The sequence below is a fragment of the Rhinolophus sinicus genome, linkage group LG11, assembly GCF_036562045.2.
Source record: "Rhinolophus sinicus isolate RSC01 linkage group LG11, ASM3656204v1, whole genome shotgun sequence".
In the NCBI taxonomy this organism is placed as follows: Eukaryota; Metazoa; Chordata; class Mammalia; order Chiroptera; family Rhinolophidae; genus Rhinolophus; species Rhinolophus sinicus.
In genome coordinates, this window is record NC_133760.1 from 38,054,126 (window position 1) to 38,063,605 (window position 9,480).

The following is a 9,480-nucleotide window of genomic DNA, read 5'->3' on the forward strand; positions in this document are numbered from 1 at the left end:
TTTAATAAAAATTGTGAGATATCAATTGAGGTATCTCATCTGTCTCCAGATGGAGACACTGAGACTATGCCCCAAGCGACAGGTCTAGCAGATTTCAAGAGTTAAACAAAAGTTTTCTCCCTTGACTATCTAGGCCAGGGGTGTCCAAACTTTTTTCAACGTTTTTCACCAAGGGCCATATGCGGTAAAATACACAAACAGCCGTGCCACTCACTCGAGGTGAAGTACATATTGCCTCACCTGGTTTATTTAAGTAAACTAAATATATTTTTGGAATTTGCTGCAGGCCAATTAACAATGGATTGCAGGCCGCAGTTGGCCCGCGGGCCGCAGTTTGGACACCCTTGATCTAAGCCCTCCCTTAACAGAAAGTAAGTAGAGAAATAAACTCTTTTCGTAGTTGCTGTATTTATTTAAGATAAGACCTTGGCTTATGCACCAGATAAAAATAACTAATAAAATCTACCAGAATCTCACTAAAAACTTGTTTATAGTCAAGAAGGACGATAAGAGGACCTTGATATCTGCTTTCTTCTGGTGAATATGTACCAATCAATATTTAAACAGACACCTTTAAGAAAAACATTTTCTGACAGTAGAACCTTAAAATCCTAATTTGAAATTTAAATCCAAATTTCTACCTACAGATTCCTTAATTTTTATATGTCCAAGTCTTTTCACATGGTCAAAATTAAGTGTACTACCATAAAAATACTACATTTTAAAGAAAAATATGGTAGAAAAAACACGGTAGATTAAAAAATAACAACTAAATAAGCATCCAAATAAACCTGTGTTTTTATCGTTTTTCAATAAAAGGACAAAAAAATTGTATGTAGTTTCAAATATGATTCTTAAAATATGTCATGATGCATTTGATCTTGGATTCAAACAGATTTTATGGATCTGCTAAAATCATGAACTCATGTTACCTAATATTATAATATTTGCAAAATATAATCTGACTTAAATCGTAATAACAATGGTATGGTACACCAATTTATTAACTATGGAGGAAAAAGAAAACATGACTATATTTTGCATACATAAAAGTTGTAAAATATTTCCAAATCATAGAAATGTTTTACTCTTTCATTCACATGTTAAATCAGAAATATAACTTCATTGTTACCTCAATCATATTTTTAAATAAATTAACTTGCTATAAAGTATGTAAAAAAATTCTTACCAAAAATCGCTTATGACGTACAATTACTCCTACTTTGTGTGTCTTGAGCCATTTTTTTTCTGTGTAGATACAGTGGTATTTTCAAAACAACAATCAGAATTTGACATTCCCCTGCTAAATAAATCCTTTCCAATGAACTCAGGCTGCTCTTAGAACAAGTCTGGGGACCTCACCTTGGTGGTATTCATCTAGTTCTCCCCAGAACACATTTCCCCACACTCCTGCAAACTGCTGCAGCCACACTGATGCCTTCTGCTCCTTCCAAGCATCCAGTCTTTTCCTGTTACCTGGAGTTTGTACTCGCTGTATTCTCAACCTGGAAAGCTCTTTGAAAGGCCTTCACAAGTCTCATTTGTTGTTATCTTTACTATTTCCGCTCAAATGGGAAGCCTACGTTTCAAGGAATACAACCCAAACTGAATAAAAACTCTTGGCGTCGCCATGCCAATGCTGAGTCGCCATGTTTGCTCTGAGAAGCCTGCTCTACCTTTTCCTTGCCCTGCTTTGTATGTGTCCCGGAGCTGTAGTTTTGATGGACAGTTTCCCCAATCCCCAGATCAGCTGGCTTCTGACTGCGTCTGGGCAATGGAAGGTACCAGTAGAATTGGGAGGCAAGGGGAGTGATGACACATGTAGCATTTCTGGACGTGGACACATCTGCGTGTGGCTCCACTACCTTTGCACAGGCCTCTGAGAGGTCAGCTCCTACCCAGGAATTGTCTCGGATTCCTGTTTCTGGCAACAAAGCCCACTCTCTCTCTCTCTCTCTGTCCCTCCCATAAACCCAATTTCTTAACCGTTTGCTCAATTTTCAATTTGCTCTTTGATTTTAAATCTCCACCTTCAAAGGTGGTGAGCTCCTGGCCCAAGAATCTTCTTCTCTGAAATTTCTAATTAATGATTTAGCTGCCTTTTAAGGAAGCAAGTACAGGTGCTGCTTTTTCCATTGACAGCTTTTCAAAATATCTGAGGACCACACTAGTAACTGCAGAGTTCTCTTCTTCCAATCGATTGGGCCCATTCCTGAAGACAGGCTTTTTCACGGGTTATCTCTGAGTCTCTTTTGGTGTTCAGAATCATATGGTTCAAGTATCTAACTTGGGCTTTTGTTCAAAATTATGATTAAAACCTATTAGGTTGGTGCAAAAGTAATTACAGTTTAAAAGGTTAAAAATAATTGCAAAACCCACAGGTACTTTTGCACCAACCTAATAGCTAAATGATGTCTGAATCCTGTGCTTATACTTAGGAAACACACACTTCCTCAGGAGTAAATTGTGCCCATAAAAAAAAAATAAAAATAAAAAAGGAACTCATCCTCCTAATGACCTTTTTGGGACATGTCCAACTGCGGTGCATTGCTCAGTGTCTCTGCATCAAGATTTGGATTTCAACGTTGAGCCTTCGGTAATTTGTTTTAATTGTTTACTCCATGTCCTGATCCTAACTGTCCACTGAAACATTCTTAATGCACTTAAACTCTTTATATTAATTTGCAAACATCCCCTTACCTTCCAGATTCCCAGCATCTCTGTGATACTAGACACTGATACAGTGACAGCTACTGTTGAATAAAGGTTTAGTTTAAGAATTTAATTTATCAGGAACATTCTATATATAAGCATCAAGTATTTTATAACTCTGATATGGTGATATCTTCAATATGCAAAATGCATAAGGTGAAAAAGTCATTCAGTTTTGAAATTAATTTGAATAGTGACAAGAGAAGCAGCCCAATATGAGAGGGAAAGGCCTCCTCCCTTTCCTTCCTGGGCTTCTATTTCTTCTTTACTGAAATCACATTTATTCTAGATCTCCTGGCTTCTGTTGTTTTTGGTTAAAGAGAATCTCTGAGTATCTTAAAATAGGCCCCATCACTTCTGGAATATATCTCCACCCTACTCAACCCACTTAAAAGCCACTGATACTCCAAGAGAGTTGGTATTTTAAGATATTTCAAAATGCTTTTCATCTTTAAGTTATTTCATTATGTTCCTCTTCACTGTCATTTCAAGAACAGACACTGTCATCCCTGACTGCCTGCCCCTCCCCCCCATCACTCATCTTTCTGGTAATACTCTCTAGTTCCTTCCATATTCCCAATTGCCATCTTGTCATTTCTGATACTTCTTCAATGTATATGCTCGAAATTAATGTAGAGATTCTGGGTTTGGCATTCTAACAGATGCCTTTTGATAATGCTGAATTTTCTATGCACAGAGGCAGAAGTACTTACACACACGTACACACAGACACACACCTCTATTCAGCATAAGGTACTTGATGTCCTTTATTTATTCCCCAAAGATATGGGTAAACAAGTTTAATCTTATCAGTTACAAAAGTGAGATTACTGAGAGAAATGCTGGCCTGGGGATGGAATCCTGCAAGAACAACAGATGATCCTACCGTCACTTCCCCTCCAACATCACAAATTTACAGCCACATTCCCTTTCTGTACTTTCTTCTTGGTTGAATGTACCTAAAGATCTCCAATCAAAATGTAGGTAAATCATCTATGTTTGTTCAGCTTATTCTACGACTAGTTAAATAACAAACAGCTTAGTTCAACACTTCCTCCTTAAACCCTAGACAATGCCTGGAACCCCTTACCAGTGTATCTTCCAAAAAGCCTCAATTTGGGAGAGGGGTGAGCGCAGCATTTTATACATGGAGTTGACACATGCGTGTAAACATGTAAGTGTGTATATACACACATTATCACTGGGGATTGACATGTTTTCAGGAAAAGTGGGCAGGATTAAGGGGATTTTCACAGTGATGCTACTTCTGGTTCAGAGGGTCCTAACTAATCCTTGAATTTCATTGAGGAAACAGATTTGTCACCATCTTGAGGGCACTGGGTGCAAATACTGTTCGCCAGTATAAATCTCTCAAGTGATACCTTTCTGGAGTTAGAAGTGGCCCAACCCTGGGGAGGAACGCTGCCTCATACTGGCAAGGACCAGGGTCTTGTGTGCTCCTCCTTGCAATTCAGTGAGCTAACTCATCTTGTTACCCTTTAATGTCGTTTTGGTATTTTCTTTTTTCTTTTTGTTTATATCGAATGCTTGCTTTTCACTCTTGATCTTTCTTGGAAACTAAATTAAATGATAATGTCCAGGATATCAATTATTTTTATGGTTGTAAGAAATTCTGGCACCTTCACATTTAATGATATAAGATACGGCCTATTCGAAAATGAGACATTTTAGAGACTGCCCCAGTCCATCTATTTCACTTTGTAATTTAGGGAACTGAAACTTAAAACTATCAAACTCTTCTAATTTTACAATGCTAGTAAGCAGCACAGAGGGGACCCAGGACCAACTATTTCTGATTCTTGGATTATTACTTACTTTTCTACCCCATATTGATACATAGATCCATAAAGGTAGAAACAATCAAGAAAAAATCCTAAATTGGCTTTGTCATCCCACAGACAAAGGCTGGGTATAAAAATAAGCATCACTTTCTGTTTTCAAAAACCACCTTCAAAGTGAACCATTTCTGCCATTTTTTTTTTTTTAAATAACAAAATTTGGGGGATTTCTCCCAAGCCACAGCAAGATACAATAAAGCAGCTCTCCTTCCACAGCAAAGCACAACAAAGAAGTGGATTGTGAATAAAAATGTTAACATTAAACATACCCACTGAAAAGTAATACTACTACAAGAAGATGAGGCAATTTACATGAGTATTTCATAAAGATTTTCCTCCTGAGATTTGTATATGATCGCTCTCTTCTAAGCCTTGATTTTATTTTATTTTATTTTTTAATTTAAAGGGAAGCATAGTGATTAGTTACGTTGCCTTTGAGAACTAGATAAATATTTATGAAGAATGTCTAAGGGTATCTCTATAGAGATGACGTACAGGGAGAGCAACAGATATTCAGAATCATAATCTCATTTCTACAGGGTGTAGCTATCACATTAGGAACCTATTGTAGTTCTTTTCTAATGTGGGCACATGCACTGCATTAACATCTGACTCTGATTTGCAGCTTTTGTATTTCAGGCATCTCAAAAATCCACCTGATTGTTCTCTGATTGCATACGCAACAATACCTGTACTGTCATCATTTGCTCAGACTGATTCGATCACACAGCATACAGCTAAGCTACAGTTAGATGTCGAGGTGGATACCCCAATGTTGAGCCCAAGAATTTTCAACTTTCTTCTACAGTTTCCACAAGAGACCTCCTCTTGCCCTCTTGCTATCTGCTTCTGCTCAATGTCAGGTTCGTTAAGTATTCCATTATGTATCTGTCATCATGGCTAATGTGTCTCGTTTTGGCTTCACCTCCTGTTCATGTCCTGGAAACTTCCTCAACCAATTTGAGCCAGAAATATAATTATCCTTTCCAGTTTGACCTATTTCACTTTGAGGACTATTTTAGTAACTGTCCTAATTATCCATCTACTTCTGACTGTCTGAAACAACTTTCTGATCAACTCTGGCCCAGTCACTAAGACCAATTACAGCATCTATTTAGACTTTTAGGTCACTACTAGAAATGTCCACATCCCTACAAGGAAGGAGTCAGAATGTTTAATGCACTTGGGTAGAACCATGCTTTTCTTCAAAACTAGGCTGCAGGACACAGGAATAAATACCTCACCAGAAACCAACCCTGCTGGTACCTTGATTTGGGTCTTCAGTCTCCAGAACAATGAGAAAATAAGTTTCTGTTGTTTAAGCCATAACGTCTGTGGTTACCTGTTATGGTAGGCCAAGCAGACTAACAAATGGGGCTTCCATTTCTATACTCACCACTTTTCACTCCACCGAGCTGCCTTCATGATGATCGCCAAGTTGTCTTCAAACATAAAGACTTCTGAATCCATCCAAAAGTCACTCTTGTCCGCATTTGAGTTTTGCAGGAAAACGGATAAAAGTAACCCATCTACTTGTTTTTCATTTTTGTGGTTATTTTCCTTATTTACTGCTGGATAATGAAATAATAAAAGTGCTCAAAGCACTTTTTAGTTGGGTATGAAGAGAAATCAATACTGCTTTGTGTTTCAAAAAGGAAAGGCATGAAAGGACGCTGAGGTATTCAACATAAGTAGATTGAATAGTTATTTGTGAGGGGTTGCTAACAATTGAATTATTATTTTAATGTCATAACATGGCAGCACTCAAGATTACCTTTCACATCTAATCATACCATTTACATGGAAGTGGGAAAATGCTTTTGAAGTGGCCAAATGCTATTCACTGAATGGATCACAATAACACTAGAAATTGCTCCAGAGAAAAAATAATCAAATTCCTCGCCAGGCTCTAGGGAAAGGTTAATGTCTCTTCATTTGAAACACACACACACACTCACCACACATTTTTTTTTTTTTAGTATGAAAGAGGAGCTTGTGGCAAAAAAATAACATGGATTTGGGCATTGGTTCTTGTCTCCAATCTTAGCTTTAATGCTTGAGTTTTGAGCTTGGTTTTGTCACTGGTAAGACTTCAGTTATGTGTAAAATCACTAATACATACAAGAACACTATGCCCCACAAATTTACATACATTTTTATGTCATTAAATCCTCAAAAACCTTTTGAACTAAGTACTATTTTTATCATCCTCATTTTATAGATGAGGGTGTTGAAGCAGAAAGAATATGTCATTTATCCACAACTGAGAAGTGGCAGAACAAGCATTCAAGAACAAGTTTATCCACCTCTACAGAGAGGCAATATGGCGCCATCACTAGAGCTTCTACTATGGATCTCATGAAAAATAGTGTACAGTAGTCCGCCCTTATTCATGGTTTCCCTTTCCACAATTTTAGTTCCCCAGTGTCAACTACAGTCTGAAAACACTAAATGGAAAAATCAAGAAACAAACAATTCATAAATTTTAAATTTCACGCTCTTCTGAATAGCATCCCACCTGGGATGTGAGTCATTCCTTTGTCTAACAAATTCATGCTGTATATTCTCCCCGCCATTAATCAGTTAGTAGCCATCCTCGTTAAAAAATCTACTGTCATGGCATATAGTGCCTGTGTTAAAGCAACCCTTATTGCACTTAATAATGACCCCACAGTGCTAGAGTAGCGATGCTAGTGGCAATTTGGATGTGCTCAAGATGAGTTGTAAAGTGCTTCCTTTACATGATGAGTATAGTACAATAAGGTATTTTGAGAGAGACAGAGAGAGAGAGAGATTCACATATTTTTGTACTATATTGGTATAATTGTTCTATTTTAATATTAGTTATTGTTGTTCATCTCTTACTGTGCCTAATTTATAAATTAAACTTCCTCATGGGTAGATATGAATAGGAAGAAACAGTATATACAGGGTTTGGTACTTTCTGCAGTTTGGGCATCCACTGGAGGTCATGGAAGTTGTCCCCTGCAGATAAGAGGGGGACTTCGGTCTATCTATAGTGAGGCCCAGGTCTCCGTCTGCAGCCCATATTCATCACTCTCAAGTTCTCCTTCCATTATTCTAATTATATCAAACGTAAATTCATCAAACACACCAGGTTTTTTTGTAGCCTTTGCCTTTGATTTTCTTAGAATGCCTTTCTATTTGTTTCACTCTCCCAGAACACAAAACCCATTGGTTACACGCTCAAGGAATCCTTTCTGAATTCTCTCAAAGTGTCTACTCTTTCCCCTTCACTCCCAGGGATCTTCTGTTGACTCTCCCTCGGGGGATGTATGTTATGATGTAATTATATTTACTTATCCTGCTGAAATGTAAACTGTTAGAAGACCATCTCTTTTTTTAAATATGCCTTGCATCTAATTACAAAAATGTTTGTAGGTTTTATGATATGTTTATATTTGTATTTTAATATTTACACATTAGCAAATATATGAAATGAGGATATTCTGGGATTGCTGAGACATAATAATAGTTAACAGTTATTGAGAAATTGCTATATGACGTATTATTGTAAACATTTTGTAGAAAACTCATGGGTCTATGATGTTGGGAGCACTATCTAGCCCATTTTCTAGATGAGGGCATTATTGAGGCAACAAAGGTTCAACATCTTGCCCAAGCTGACACAGTTCTGAAGAGGAAATCTGAGATTGAAGCCTAAAAACATGGCTGTCTGTCTGATATTTTCAATTAAGTTGTAAGGAATAAACAAGATCCAAATATAATAGAGCAACAGAGAGCTTCTGGGTTCCTGTATGTGGCTAAACTCTTAGGAATATCAAACAGGAGAATTACATAAACTACTAAACCCACTACTGAACTAACACTGCCAAATCTCTCAACCAATTTTAAACACTTGCTTAATTTTATCCACAAATTTTCATTAAAAAGCAAATATTGGGAGAATTTTTTTAAAGATAACAAAGAAAGAAAAATGAGAGCGAGAGAGAAAGAAGGAAAAAAAGAAGGGCGGGAAGAAGGGAGGGAGGGAAAGAGGGAAGGAAGGAAGGAAGGAAGGAAGGAAGGAAGGAAGGAAGGAAGGAAGGAAGGAAGGAAGGGATAAAGAGGGAGGGGAGGAAGGAAGCTATGAAATTATGAAATGCAGGGATACAACCGCAGACAAGCTGAGTCACCTTCATGGATCAGAGGTCTTTGTCTCTTATAAGATGTCTTCTTAAAATTATTAAATGGTTAATTTTATATATACCCTCTTTATTTTGTATAAAGGCTCCAGACCCTCTAAAAGTACAAAGTAATAGGGCATCCACCCAGCTTCAGTTCAAGGACTTCAATAAATAAACTTGATTCGGGCAAAGTGGCAGCAGCATGGGCTTTCTCTATTAAACTGTAACTCACAGGAGACTGCTCTGAATAAAAAGAGGGGGTGATTTTTGCCAAAGGTGATTTTCCCAGGAGATCCCTTCACAGAATGACTGAGAAGAGTAGGATTATGTAGTAGAAAGAAACATGAATTTCAGAGTCAGACAACTGGACTGAACGCCCGCCTCCATCATTTACAAGCTCTGTGACCTCTAATGAATTACTTAACCTTGCTGATTCTCAGCATCCTTATTTACAAACAGAGGATGAAAATTATTCTGAAGATTAGCGTGATAATAGCTACAAAATGGTTGGCGCATAATTGACACTCACTTTATATGCATCCTCTTCTCTTACTATTGAAGAGGAAGTTACAGAAAGAGATTCAGCTTAAGGAAGAGTGTCAATTTAGACGACTCAGAGAACAAATGGAGCATTTACCATATTGATGCAGGGAAACATTCATCCCAGAAAGCTGTGCAGGTGCTGAAGAGCCATCTCATGCACAGACAGCAGTTCAGCTCGGGGAGGAGTATGTGGGAGATGCTGACATGTTTTTCAGATG